General features: G+C 39.8%; 1 long non-coding RNA gene across 1 annotated transcript; it reads right to left on the bottom strand.

Annotated features, from left to right (window-relative positions):
- Positions 1 to 549: 549 nt before the first annotated feature.
- On the bottom strand, positions 550 to 12,857 carry LOC148127095 (uncharacterized). Its single transcript, XR_015741459.1, has 3 exons — positions 12,825 to 12,857; positions 10,596 to 11,081; positions 550 to 1,524 (listed from the first exon to the last, which is right to left on the bottom strand). It is a non-coding gene; the product is annotated as an uncharacterized LOC148127095 (long non-coding RNA).
- Positions 12,858 to 13,145: the final 288 nt, after the last annotated feature.

The raw sequence follows: 13,145 nt of genomic DNA, 5'->3' as shown, positions 1-13,145 counted from the left end.
GATAAAATGCCTCCCAAGTTAGAAAGTATTCTATTTCCTCCTTATCCTTAATTTTCATTGTTAATCTATCCATCTGGGCACATTCTAATATTTATCTAATACTTTCCTCTGCAGGAATATCTTCATTTTCCAGTTTTGGGCATATACAATTCCTTCTTAGAATCTTGATGTTTGAGTCACTGACCAACCTACTCTCTCCATTTTTCTTTCTGAAACGTGAATCTAATAATAATAGGGAGCATAAAACCAGCCAGAGGTTGAGCGCTGGATCCCAGTTAGTTTTCTAAGATTCTAGGAAGTTTCCAGAATCCAGAGTAGGACCTGTGGTGGTTGCAGGACAGCTGCTAATCTAGATCTCAATGCTTACTAGACTTACTGCAGTTACTGGACATCACCACCTGACAACTTGCTTTCAATACTTCAGAGAACAATACAAAGCTTTATTATTGAACAGTAAATGTCTCCTAGCTTTTGGTCATCACACTATAAAAAGATGTTGAGACTCTAGAAAAAGTACAGAGAAGAGCAACCAAGATGATTAGGGGACTGGAGGCTAAAACATACAATGAACGGTTGCAGGAACTGGCCTTGGCTAGTCTAGTGAAGAGAAGGACCAGGGCAGATTTTTCAAAGATTATGCTTAGAGGTTCGGCTATGGCAGTGGATAGCTTTTGTAAGAAGTAGGCACATATTCCATCTGGTCCAATAGATAGAGATGGTTTTAGATTGTGTAGTGCTTTTTCAACATTGTCTTCTGTAAAATCAATATGTATTAGATCATTGTAGTTGTCTGTGGTTCAGCTAGGAAATACTGGGCATGATCCATTGCTGCTTACAAATACTGAGCCGAAGAATGTGTTAAAGATGTTGGCTTTAATGGTGTCATTGTTGCAGTCTTTACCGTTAGGTCCTATCAGGAGTGGGATAGATCTTGAGTCTTTTAGTTTGTTGCTTACAAAATTGTAAAAAGCGCAGGTGGAATTGGTGCATAGGAGGTTTTCCTCTTGTTTAATGTGATAATTGGTGCATTCAGTCTTTAACTGGTGGCACAAATTTTTGTATCGGGTTTTGAAATTGGCAACCTGACCAGATTTGTTTTTCTGCCAGAGTGATCTCTTTTTGGATTGAAGTTTCCTTATTGTTATGGGTAATCTGTTTTTGCTTTTGTTTTGGGAGTTGTTGTTGGTACATATAGTTTGATGACTCTTTTGACTTCAAGTAAAAAGATGTTGTAATGGTCTTCAACACTATTGCATCCGGTGAATAGAGATTGCCAATCAAGGGATGAGAGATCATTGTCTATAAGATCATAGTTGCCTTTTTTGAAGTTATAATTGGGGATTACGTCATTGTGATGATTTTTGTGTGGGTGTATGTTGAGACAAAAGTCAATCATACTGTGGTCACTGCTGGAAAAGGGTTCTTTAGTTTGTATTCCGTAAATTAAATTCAAACTATTGCAGAAGATGAGATCGAAGCAGTTGTTTAGTCTAGTGTTGTTGGTTACTAGTTGTTCCAGTAAGACTGTAAAGGCAAGTGGGGCTTGCCTTTACAGACTGGCAAGTTTTTGTTATTGCTTCATGTTAATTTTTATTAATTCATGTTAAGGGGCATGCATAAGTGTACCATCGTGCCTACCCTCCCTGTTCTATTGTCCCCATTTATTCGTACCTATCTCCTGTATTCTTCCTCATGTTTATACTTATACCTATTATCTTGTAAGCGATTGACAAATAAATAAATAAAATAAAATAAACACATACATTTGCCTTTATTTGTTTTGTTTTTGTATTTTGCTTTTCTGATCTATTGCATTCTTTTTATATGTTTTTTTATAAAATTTTAGTTATACACCACCCAGAGTTGTTTGGTAGTCTGGCAGTCTATAAATACAATACAAAACACAACACAACAGCTAACTTTCACACTCTACATAAAATCTCTCGAACTCTTTTGGTGGTAAAGCCTATTCAATATTGCAAATCTTTCTTCCTCCTCTGTTCATTCCATTATCCATAATCTCTCTGTTCTTCTCTTCTACCAACAGTATGTCCAGTTTTGGTCACTCACTGACCATCTTCTCTCTTCCAGGCAAAATGCCTTGTGTCTCACTCAGTCTCCATTCTCCATGTCCAGCATATGATCTTAATTACAGGCACTCCCAAGGCAGAGGTGGTATTCAGCAGGTTCTGACCAGTTCTGGAGAACCGGTAGTGGAAATTTTGAGTAGTTCGGAGAACCGGCAAATACCACCTCTGACTGGAGATTATACAGCATCCTTCCCCTGCCACGCCCACCAAGCCACTCCCACAGAACCAGTAGTAAAAAAATGTGAATCCCACCACTGCCCCAAAGCCAAAATATGGGGACTGAAGAACAGCATAGAATAAGGGCACCCCCTTTGAAGGAACCTCCCCAAATTGGTAACCTAAATGTGGACTTCCTGTGGAAATGTGGAAAGAGGCTGAATAACTTTGCAAACTAATTACACAATTCCCTTTCCCCATCCCCAGTCTAAACGTTGAATCTATTTTCTTTCCTAAAATAGGAGCCCCAGATAAATTACGTACATTCTTTTTTCTTTTTTTCTTCTTCCTTTTCTAATGGAATTGTGAAGTAAAAACGGAATTGATTTTTTTTCGCCTTCAAGTGCTTCATTCCTAGAATGTTTGTTGATGCACGGCTTTAGGGAGGGAGGTACAAATGTGTTTCCTACACACACATACACACGCACATACACAAAGGCAAAAGCAAGTTATCTGCATAACATTGCAGCTTTTGATTTATATGCACAGATATAAATTTAGCAACTTTTGCTTTAAATAAAAGCATAACATAGCTCACCCTAAGCGGGGTGACTGGGTGATTGTTGGGTCTGCCTAAGCTGCTTTCTCAGGGGTGCTGCTCATTGTGAATTTGTTCACAGCCATCCTTGCTGTGCTATCTGATCATTTTTATTATCAACTAGTAATGCGTGGACGTGGGATTTGTGTGTGTGTGTGTGTGAGTGTGTGAGGAGGGGAAGCAGTCATTATGACCTCTTGGATGCAACTTATCAGGGGTGGCTAAATCACGACAATTGGGGTGTTTTCCTATTGTGGAGCCAACTCTTCATTGAGTTTGCAAAAAAAAAACCATACTGCCATGAAGGGCAGTATTCCCTTTATCAACCCCTATCCCGCCTTTGTTACTTCTGTTCCACAAGGGCAGCCAGGCAATTCCCCCACAAGGTAAGGGATAGAAAAACTTGCTGATATTGACCTGGTGGTGGCTTCTGAATTGTGTTGGAATAAGAAAATTGCCACTTAGGACAGCCTCGCTCCTGGGCAAGGGACAAGATACCATAGAAACATGGGGAAAAATATGGCCAACTCAGGGCAGCCATGCCATGACTAGGCACTTTTTCAAATAGCAGCTGGACTTTGTTTTTTCCTGATGTTTCACTTCTGTCAGAAGCTTCCTGGATGAGAAGCGAAATGTCTTAAAGGAAGAACAGAGTCCAGTTGCCTTTTGAAAAACCACCTTTGGGATAACCAGGACTTGGATGACTGAGAATCTCCATAGACATGCCCTAATTAGATATTACGAAGGCAAGGATCGTGAATTTATATTGGAACCAAAGGAAGAGCTAGCCATGTCTCTACATTTGGGGTAAAAATATGCCATATTTGTTTAGAAAGGGGTGCTTTCCTAGTTTTTAGAATATTGTAGATTTGGCTTTGTGAGCCCTAAAAGGTAGGTAATTATTTGTAATTTAAAAGAGAAAAAAACGTGTAGAGTATGGATGTTTGTCGCAAGGACAAACAAGAAGTCAAAAGTGTCTCAAAGATGCATACATGTGTGTGCACACATGCATGTGCGTATACACACACACACACACACACACACACACATGATGCAGACTGTCTGGGTGTCTTAAATGATGTACCCATTGCTTATTCCCTAGAATCTGCCAGTCTAGAATGTCTAAAGATAAATAGCAGAGTAATTATTATTGATGATAGACCTCATCAATGCCTGTAGCATTTTGCAATCTCAGCAAAGAAAAAAGGAAAAGGTCCATACCCCAAAGACCTTGCAGTCTATTGAAAGTAGAGGAAAGGAAGTGAGGAAAAGTTAATGAAGGATGAGTAGATTGCGAAATGCAGTTGATATGATTTTGAGCAGAAAAGCGGCTTTTGTGATGCAGATAAATGTTCCTGGAAAACCTCCCCTTCAAGAACCGCTTTCAACAAGAGTCACACAAATCGAGATTACTTGCCCAATGCAGCCAAACATCATAATCATCCTCATTTGATATACTTTTGTTGAGAGGGTTAAGGGCATCGTTTTCCATGATAAATTCTTGAGTCTTACTTAAGATTGCTTTGCTTTGAATCATATCTTTGTAAAGAAAAGAAAAAAATCAGGTTTAAATCATATATCTACAGCAATGGCAAAATATCAACTATTCCACATTTCGACTTGTCCCATGTTTTCAATGCTTCTTGTGAGATATATAAATTGGCTCTTACCCAGATATAGCAACAGACATTGCAAATGTTTATTGCTGTATTCCAAAAGTGCAAAGAAGAACAACTAAGTTGATTAAGGGCCTGGAGACAAAAACATATGAAGAACGGGTTGCAGGATTTGTGTATGGCCAGTCTAGAGAAAAGTAGGGCTAGGGGTGACAGGATAGCAGCATTCCAGTATTTGAAGGGCTGCCACAAAGAAGAGAGGATCCAGCTATTCTCCAAAGCACCAAAAGACAAGACAAGAAACAATGGGTGGAAACTAATCAAGGAGAGAAGCAATTTGGAATTAAGGAGAAACTTCCGAACAGTGAGAACAATTAACCAGTGGAACTGCTTGCCTTCAGAAGTTCTGGGTGCTTCATCACTAGAGGTTTTTAAGAAGAGACTGGAAACTATTGATCAGAAATTGTATAGGGTCTCCTGTTTGAGCAGGGGGTTGGTCTAGAAGACCTCCAAGGTCCCTTCCAGCTCTCTTCTGATTGATTGATTAAATATAGAAATTTGCTGCCATGTGCAAAAATTGGACATACCGGTAGGTACAGGTAGAATGAAAACTGTGCATTATTCTAGTCTCGGTGTTCAGTTCAACCCGCTATCGAGCCTGAAATTGACATATATGTAGCCATTTTATTTAGCTCTATATGATCATCATATATTCCTTTTCTTTCTTTCCCTTTGCTGGTATAAGTGGGGGAGGGTTAGAGGCTCGCCACATTCTTAAGGTGGGAGAAATGGTTAGAAAGTGAGGATTGTTTTGGCTAGGTGATTTTCCTTCCCGTGGGAACAGAAACTCTCCCTGGCGAGACCTGGAGGTGGAGATTAAAGACACCAGGCAATGCTGATTTAATCCTATTGGGGAATGTGACTTTTGTGGGCGGTTTCTAATTTACAATATTATGTGGTGTAATTCCGGTTTGTGTCAGATCCAGAATTACAATAGACTTTGCCAATTCGATGCTTACCTAAATAAAAGAAATTTGTTTTGGAAGATGGACTTTGCTTATTTCTTTTTGAATGGGTTTCATCCCTTGGAAACCTGACCCCCACACACACACACACACAAACCTTCCTCCCCGTCTCCATGGCAGAGAAGAGTGGGAGAGGTTTTTTTTATGATACTCCAATGAAGTCAACTGAATTACGAGTATTGCCATTTGAGAGCCTTAAGTGAGGAAATTTGCAAAAGGACTCAAGAGCCAGAGCTGATGTTTCAAAACGTGTTGATGATTTAATAAAGTAAAGTCAAACAGGATGGAGTGGCCCATTTTGGAAATTCACAACTGTGGAACATCTGGCTGGAGAAATAAGCAAAGACGCTCTACACACACAAGTGCTGTTAATGGTCTCATTTCTTTACTGAAGAACAGATTTAACTTCTTCTTTTTTTAAAGCAGTGCTTTCAAAGGATAGGGAGATGTGCAGAATACCCATCAATTATCAGCTGTCCATTTTAGGGTGGGGGGATGGGGTCCTGGGGAGGGTGCCAGATGTCACACAAGGAGAGTGGGATTGATTAGGTGTGGGGAAGAATAACATATAGTGCTTGATTTTTAGAAGAAAGCAAGGCAGTTTTGCAAGTGACAGGTAGAAAATGGAATACATGCAGCTTTTGAAAAAGAAAGAAAGGAAGATTGAGGTACAGACAGGCAGGTAGTCCTCAACTTACAACAGTTCACTTAGTGACCTTTTAAAGTTACTGTCAACTCATAAAACATTTTGTATACATGTTTTATAGTTGACAACAGAAAGAAGGGTGGGGGGAGTTTCAAAGAGTAAGCGGCAGTGTGGAATTGAAAGTACATTCCATTCATACTTTCTTCAAACACTGATTAGATGCCTGAAGTTTCTGCTGGGCAAAAATCTAATTGGAGAGCATGATTGATGACTCTTGACTATGGACGTTTTTCTCATTGGATGATACACCCAGAGGGGTGAGGGGAAAAGCAGGATCAAGGTGACAGTGAATTACGTATCTCAGAGTTGGCTACGCCTAGGTTAATGCCAGACGTAGAATGTTACCTTCAAATAAATCTTTTTTTTAGTTTTGGGAGCGTGGCTTGAGGCTTATGATTTAATTGGAGTAACTGCCGGAATCCTGACAGTTACAATGGCACAGAAAAAAAGTGACTTATGGCCAATTTTCACATTTGTGACCATTGCAGCATCCCCATGCTCATACGATCAAAATTCAGACACTTGCCAACTGACTCATTTTTATGACCGTTGCACTGCCCCAAGGTGATCCCTTTTGTGACGAGCAAAGTGAGTAGGGAAGCCAGATTCACTTGACTGCCATGTTACTCACTTAGCACCTGCAGTGATTCACTTAACAATGGTGCAAGAAAGGTCGTAAAATGGGACAAAACTCACTTAACAGCTTTCTTGCAACAAAAATTTTGAGCTTAATTGTAATCATAAGTCAAGGACAACTGTGAAAGCAAGGCTTTAACCCGTTTACCATGTCTAATTCACAATCATTCCTTTCACATGAGAAAGTGGCTAGAAACTTCATTCATTTTCCTTCCTTCATTTGAAAACAAAATTCTGGTGGCTTCAATTGAAAAGCCTGCAATTCTATTAAGATTATACTACAATTTCAGACCCAGAAACAATGTGCCAAATGCACATCTCAAGAGTGAACATTTTCCAAAACCAAATAAAGAGATAATTTCCTCAATAGTTTCCATCTTCCTAAGAGGTCTTTAGGCAGCATAAAAATGCTTTACTAAGCAAATATCCCAGTGTTGAAAAACGAAAAAGCCATCTCTGTGAAATGAGAAAAAATAACCCAGAGTAGAAAGCGTAGGGAGGGAAAGGAATAGAGGGAGGGAGGCAGACAGAAAAAGTGCAGAGTTAAGAAAACAGCTGAAGTGTGGGCAGATCCGAACAAAAAGAGAAAGAAAAGAAGTTGAAAGAGAAGACGAGAGAAAATGTTATTTTGAACTAAAGCAGATGCCCTCAAACTTTGCAACTTTAAGACTTGTGGACTTCAACTCCCAGAATTCCCCAGCCAGCATGCCTGGCTGCATGCCCCAGCATGGCTGGCTGGGGAATTCTGGGAGTTGAAGTTCTCAAATCTTAAAGTTGCCAAGTTTGAAGGCCCGTGAATTCTAGTAAGAAAACTCATTGCTTTCCCTAATGTGACCAACAGGAATCATATTTTGAGAATGGGGCAGAATCCAGAGAGGGATTGGCAATGGGGCCAGTGATTGTGCGGCTAGTTTAGTTTTCTAAAGGAGAAATGGTAAGCCCTTCGGCTCCGGAGTGATGAAAGACCCAGGCTTCTTATCAAGCCTGTTTCCTCATATACTAATTTGTGATAGCTTCATTTTTGAGCTCTGACCCTAGCAAACACAGCAGGGTAGACTAGCCATGAATCAGTGAGCCTTTTTATATTATTGCTGATCATTAGATATTCAGTTATTAGACTATATAACCCAAAGTTCTCCCAGGCACTCAAAGCAGCAGGCATTATACTTTTTCCTTCAACTTTTCCACACAACAACCCTATATGATAGACTCGGCTCAGAGATGCTCTAAATCAGAGGTGTCAAACTTGCGTCATCACGTGACTTTTTTCCCCTTCGCTAAACCGGGCACTGGTGTGGCCAGCATGTGACACATCTGGCCTATGGTCTGTGAGTTTGACAGCCCTGCTCTAAGTCACCTAGGGCTGAAGCTGGATTTGAACTAATCTGGTCCGGTCCTGATCCAACATCCTTCCTGATGGATCATCTGTTAGGCTGACATACCATAGAAGCTGCACTATAGTCTGTGAGAATCTTAAATACTCACAATATTTGATAGAAAGTCTTCCTTGGCTGATGACTACTTTTGGAGTTGAGAGCATGTTCTGCGAACACACACAAAATGGCTCCCATACAAACCCTACTTGTTTATAAAATTTACCAGAAAGCTGCCACAGATACCTTTCCCCATTCCACCTTATTTTTGTCCATATTTTGCAGGTGGGGGTGAGGGATGGAATACTACAAATGAAATACTGGAATACAATAACCCCCTGTTTTTATTTAAGAATGCCTGGGGATCCCAGGGCCTTTTGACAATAAACAGGATGTTAAAGTTTGGCACTTTGCAGTTATGTGACAAACTTTTTAATTCTTCCATTGTTTACCATAGACATAGCAGGAAATTTAAAAAGCAGGCCACTGCTGTCAGGGAAAGGTTGAAGCACAAGAATCATGTTGAGCTGCTATGATACTGGCAATCATCCCAATGTTACAGGGGCTCATGTCAGTTTTTTGTGTGTTTATGTGTATGAATGTATATCTATGTATTATGTATCAGTAGGACATTATAATAAAAATATAAGAATATGATCATAAGTATAGTATAATAACATGACATGACATGACATAACACAACACAACACAACGTAACATAACATAGCAAGAAAGCTGAAGAAAGAGACAAAGAGGCTAATTCTTGCTGCACACGATCATTAACACAAATGCATACAAAATCAGAATTGAAAAACAGCAACAGACAGCAAGTGACACCTCTGCAAAGAAGTCAAAGGAACAGTGGATGATCTGGTTAGCTTCTGCAAAAAGACTGGCTACAAAAAATAGCGTGACAAAATAGCAGCTATGGTGCACTGGAAGATCTGCAAGAAATACCATTTGCCTACATGCAAGAACTGGTGGGACTCATTGAGAAACTCATAGAAAATGAAGAAGCTAAAGTGCTCTGGGACTTTAGCATCCAGGCACCTGTCACATATCATGCCAGACTTAAGAACTGTAGATAAGAAAGACAGAAAAGTCTGGTGAATGGACATGACAGTATCTCGAGACAGCAGAATAAAAAAGAAGTGGAGAAGATAATAAAATAAAAAGACTTGCAAATAGAAACAGAATGGCTAAGACAAAAGAAAGCAAAGATAGTAACTATAATAATAGGCACCTTGGGTGCAGACCCAAAACAACTGGAGCACCATTTGAACACCATCGGCACTGACAAATTCACTATCAATCAATTGCATAAGGCAGCTTTACTCGGAACGGTTTACACCTTGTAATGATACCTCTAACACCACCAAGCATCAACATCTGCCTATCCAAGGTCTTTGGAAAGGATTCAATACATAGATAAAAATCCAGTTAAATCCAGTCTGAACATCTGGCTGAGTATGCAACAAACCACAACAATATAATACAATAACACTCCAACATTCAATCCAACCACAGATCAGTGGTATGGAAGCATTCTCTGACCTTCTGCTCAATCTGCTTTATAGTTCTTTTATGAAAATATAACCTATTCATAAAAACCTAGCCAGCTTAGAGAAGGAATAAGATAAATACAAATCAAATGATTTTCAAGCCTTAAGGATTATTGATGTTGTGACAATAAAAAGCTCTCATTTGTCTACCGCTTGGCTGCGAACACACACAAGATGTGTTTACTGTTGCTTTCTTCATTTCTTTTATGGGCTAATGGAAGTCTGTGGAGAAGCTGATGGCCAGATGAATTCTTCTGCACCAAGCCACTGAATGAGATGAATGGCTAGTCTCTTTTGTTTATGGTCTTTTATTGATATGGTGAGATTTATAATTCCATAATCAAAATCAGAATAAAAGCCAAATTTCAAAGTAAACGGCCAACATTGGGGTTTATGGCCAGACATAGAGAGTAAACTGAACAGGTGACCAAGTCATCTGTTCAGTATCTCATGCTCTACTCAAAATTAAAGTCAAACAACCTTTGAGTGAAGCTCAGTTCCTGGTGATTTACAAAAATACTTCTGTACGGAATGATATGGGTCTATGGTGCTACGGGTCTATCTTTGTGTGTGCATTACTTCTCAGTTGTATTTCTATTTCAAATTATTGGAATTCTTCCTGTATTTGTATTCATAGAAATACACATGCTATGCCAACCTACTTCCCATTTGTATTATTTTATCAAGGCAGCCTGATTGATGGACGTGTTAGTTTTTTAAGACCACCCAACTCCCAAAATACTTTTCTGTATCTTAACCTTGGTCCCACATTGATCTCAAAAGGATTGTCTGATCGATTGTTTATGTGCCATCAACTCAGAGTTGTTTCTTACCAGCAACATAGAGAGATTTTCTCCATGACAATCTGACCCTAACCTTGTCCTTCAGGTCTTCCAACAATGCACACATTCCTGATGAGGTTGATTGTCCCTGCCTTTTTCAACATTAGAACATTGTCCAGGTAGTAAGGTCTTCCTATAATGTGTGCAGGTGTGATAATTTGAGTCTGGATATTTTTGCCTTGAGTGAGAACTTTGGATAAATTTGTTTGATGGTGCTTTTTTCCCCCTTGGTTGTCCATGTACTCTCAAACATTGAAGTTCAGAAGTGTCCATTTTCTTTCTTTCCAGCTTCTTCTTCTACTTCCACAGAGTGTCACAGGGAATACCATGGCTTACACTTATTCTGATCTTTCTGGTATAAATGCATCACAACATCTGAATATCTTTTCCAAGACCTTCATGGCTGCTCTACCAAGGACTAGACTAGTCAGTGGCCTGTTTCTTGACTGCTTGCTCCTTTACTTTTGATGGCTGATCCTAAAAGGAAGAAGCAATCTATCACTTTACTATCTCCATGGTTAACTCTAACCAAATGGATAAAATCCTTCAGATAAAACTCCCAAGGATGACCTCCTATCCTCTAGTTGGGAGCCAAACTAAGAGAAATGTTGAAAGGTGTGTGGCCAATGTTTCTGTTTGCTGTTTTTATTGGATATTATATACCTAACGCCATTGCTTGCATTGCAATTTATGAAGTACGAGGGGCAGGTCTCTGCCTTGAGGCATTTGCTAGCCACCATTTGACAAAGGGGAGATAACAGAGGGAGGAGAGGGAGGGCAGTGGAAGGGAGAAAAAAAACAGGAGAAGAATATGCATCTATTTCAATTATGCATTCTTAGCCTTGGCTACAGTGGGAAATAGAGATTATGGGGCTAGGCAATTTTTTTCCTTGAAAAGCAGCCTCCTTCAAAGGTCCTGCAGGAAGAAAGGAGAGCAGCACTGATAGGAAGGGAAAATTTCCTGATCTAAATTGCCTCCTTGTTGAAGCATCTATTAGTCCAGTGAGGAGTAAAGTATTACGGCACCCTGAGCTAGTAAACAACAGCTTGAGGGGGATGGGGGTCGGTGGGAATTGAGGATGGGGTAAGGGCATGGAAGAAAGCTTAAATACCACTCCCCACATTGTTTTCCAGGTCAAATCTAGAGACCAGCTGCTTTGAATGATAATAACAACAGCAGTACACCAGTGAAAGATCATTTCTCAAATCTCATCTTGGCTATTGCAAGGGCCCAAAAAACAAGGGGCACCTGTAGGTCATGCGTTGTGCACAGGGCCACGCATTTCCTTTTCCTTCTTCTTTGTCCCCCACCCGCAAGCAGATGGCATTGCTGAAGTTCGGTGGCAAAGCAAAATGTGGTGGAAAGACTTTCACCAACCTTCAAAATAAAAGCAAAGGAAAAAATCATGTGCGCCACAAATCATGTTTAAAAAATAAAAAACACATTCAAAATTCCTTACCCCATCCTTGCACTATTCCCATTCTTGAGGTTGAATTTGGGGGGAAAAAGTTACCTCCCTGATACAGAAAAATGATCTACTGTACTGCTGGATTAAACGATGCCCAGCCTTTAACCTGGAATCATTTATGGACATGAAGAGTTTATTTGAGAAACTCTAACTACTTACTTCAGGCTTTCCCCCCAAGACTGATGGTGGTGGTAGGTTTTCCCGCCCTTATATTTCTCTCTTGAAAACCATGGAACTTTAAAACTGTGACCTTTGGTAGCATTTGTGCACGGTGTGTCCTGGCTTCTGAAAGGGCAGAAGCAATGAGATTCACCAAATTTGTATATTTAAGAGCAAGAGAAAGATCACCGGAAAGGGAATAAGCCTCCCAAGCAAATGATGCCAAAGCATATATTTCTCTCTCTATTTTTTACTTCTCTGTTAATTAGATAATTAATCTTTATTGGTTCTTTCTTTTCTTTATTACTTGCCTCCCACGTCCTGTTCTTGGTTTTCCCCTCTCCACCACCGCTGTATGCATCCCAGCGGCTGAGGCAATATTTTTCTAATAGAGTATTTAAAAAGGAGATGTGAATGCATAAGGAACACTGGGTGGGGAGAGGGGGGGGGATATGTCTTGCAGAAATAATTTTGCTTCTGTTACTAGCTAAAATAAAGCTGATAGCAGGTAATTAAAAGTGGGGAAGGAGAGAATATCACAATTCAAGACATGATAAAGTCATCTTTTATAATAAAAATCTCATTTACTCACTTGCTCCTTCTTGCCTGCATGAGTTGCTTCTACTTTGTCCAGGAAGGATAGAAAGAGAATATGGTGGCCAAGAAATACTGCCTTGCTTTCATTCCTCTTTCATTTCATCCCCCACCCAAATGTTCCCAAAATGAAACGATTGCTATTCTCGGCCACAGAGCCACCGCTAATTAGTAATCTCTACTTATTATGTGGTATTGAGGAAAGCGTATTTGAATATATCAGTGATATTTTTGTGGTTCGTCCTTGGCAAATCTCTGGGCTGTTTACTTTCCATCGAAGGATTAAAGACCTGTTAGAATGAGTAGCGCAGAAAAGGCT

This window comes from Pseudonaja textilis, chromosome 2, assembly GCF_049901715.1.
Source record: "Pseudonaja textilis isolate UNSWEBS1 chromosome 2, rPseTex1.2, whole genome shotgun sequence".
NCBI classification, from domain to species: Eukaryota; Metazoa; Chordata; class Lepidosauria; order Squamata; family Elapidae; genus Pseudonaja; species Pseudonaja textilis.
The sequence above is the reverse complement of the archived record's forward strand: the minus strand, read 5'-3'. Positions and strand labels throughout refer to the sequence as shown.